Genomic DNA, 2,275 nt, shown 5'->3' on the forward strand with positions numbered 1-2,275 from the left:
AAAAAAAAAAAAAAGAAGAATACAGGAACAAAATGCCAAAATAAATTCACAACTAGAAATCATACAAAACAACAATCAAAAATCCAAAAGATAAACAACAAGATTTAAGAAATAGACATTGTCGTAGAAGGGTTGAGGAGCAGGTTTGAAACAATGGAAGATAGGATCAGCGAAATTGAAGACAAACACTTGGATACAACTTTGAGGAAATATCAGAAAAAAGAAGGAAGAAAAATGAAGAAGCCTGAGAATTATGTGGGATATAATCAAAAGCAAAAATTTGCAAGTGATCAGAATTCCAGAACAGGAGGAGAAAACAGAAAACACAGACAGGATCATTGACGAACTGCTGACAGAAAACTTTCTCAATATCATGAAAGATGAAAAGTTGACCACCCAACAAGCTAAACGAACCCCATATAAGATATACCCCAAAAGAAAATCACCAAGGCATAGCATAATCACACTCGCTAAAACCAAAGACAAAGAAAGAATCCTGAGAGAAGCTTGAGAAAAACAAAAAATCACATACAGAGGAGAAAAAATAAGACTAAGCTTGGACTATGTGGCAGAAACCATGCAGACAAGAAAGCAATGGGACGACATATATAAAACTTCAAAATAAAAATAATTTCCAGCCAAGAATAATATATCCTGCAATATTTTCATTCAAATATGATGGTGAAATTAGGTCATTTCCAGATAAACAGAAATTAAGGGACTACATAAAAACCAAACCAAACTTACAAGAATTATTAAAGGGAGTCCTTTGATCTGAGAACAAACAACATCAGACCACAGACTGAATCTAGGACCCAGGATCATACCAGCCAGACACCAACTTAGGAAATGAACTCACAAGGACTATCCAAAACCAAAAGAATTCCAACAGGGAACCAGAGAGGTTCATCTGTAAATGACAACAACATCAGAACAATGAAAGAAGGAATGAACAATGTAGATATAGAACCTTCTAATGGAGAGGAAGGCAAGACAATACCAAGTAATAATAGACTGCTTCAAACCTAGGAAGATAAGGGTAAATTTCAAGGTAACAGCAAAGAAAGTTAACAAACCTACTCATCAAATAAAGAAGAAAAACATAGTCTCAGTAAAAACAAAACCTACAAAAACAAAAGAAATGAAAAAAAAAAATCCACAAACAAAAGGAATTCAGCACAGGAGAGTAAGAGGAACAAAGAAAACATCAGCCCCACAAAAAAAAACACTACAATATGACAGTAATAAACTCACACCTATCAATAATTACACTGAATGTAAATGGCCTAAATGTACCCATAAAGAGACGGAAAGTGACAGAATGGATAAAAAACCAGGATCCATCAATATGCTGTCTACAAGTGACATACCTAAGAAACAAAGACGTAAATTTATTAAAAATCAAAGGATGAAAAAAATATACCAAGTAAACAGCTACCAAAAAAGTGCAGGAGTGGCAATACTAATCTCAGATAAAATAGATGTTAAAACAAAATGTACCAGAGAAGACAAAGAAAGAAACTATATAATGATTAAGGGGACTATCCATCATGAAGACATAACCATAATAAACATCTACACACCCAATGGCAGAGCTCCAAAATACATAAAACAAACTCTAACAGTACTGAGAAGATAAATTGACAGGTCCACAATAATGGTAGGAGACTTCAACATACCACTCTCGGTAAAGGATAGAACATCTAGAAAGAAACTCAACAAAGATACAGAAGACCTAAAGGGCACAATCAGCCAACTTCACCTCATAGACATATATAGAACACTCCGTCCAACAGCTTCAAAGTACACATTCTTTTCCAATGTGCCTGGAATGTTCTCCAGAATAGACCACATCTTAGGCCACAGAGCAATCCTCAACAAGACCCAGCATACTGAGATAATACAAAATATCTTCTCTGATCACAACACTATCAAGGTAGAAATTAACAACAGGAAGAGCAAGGAAAAAAATCAGTTACATGGAAACTGAATAACACACTGCTTAGAAACCACTGGGTAATAGAAGAAATCAGAGATGGAATCAAAAAATTCCTAGAATCAAACAAGAATGAAAACACATCATACCAAACCCTTTGAGACACTGTCCTTAGAGGACAATTTATAGCAATAGAGGCAGACATAAAAAAAGAAGAAAGGGACAAAATCAGAACATTAACTACAGAACTCAAACAAATAGAAAGAGAACAGCAAAAAAAGCCCACAGCCACCAGAAGAAAAGAATAATAAAGATCAGAGCAGAAATAAATGAAATAGA

This window comes from Trichechus manatus, unplaced genomic scaffold, assembly GCF_000243295.1.
Source record: "Trichechus manatus latirostris isolate Lorelei unplaced genomic scaffold, TriManLat1.0 scaffold00003, whole genome shotgun sequence".
Classification (NCBI taxonomy): Eukaryota; Metazoa; Chordata; class Mammalia; order Sirenia; family Trichechidae; genus Trichechus; species Trichechus manatus.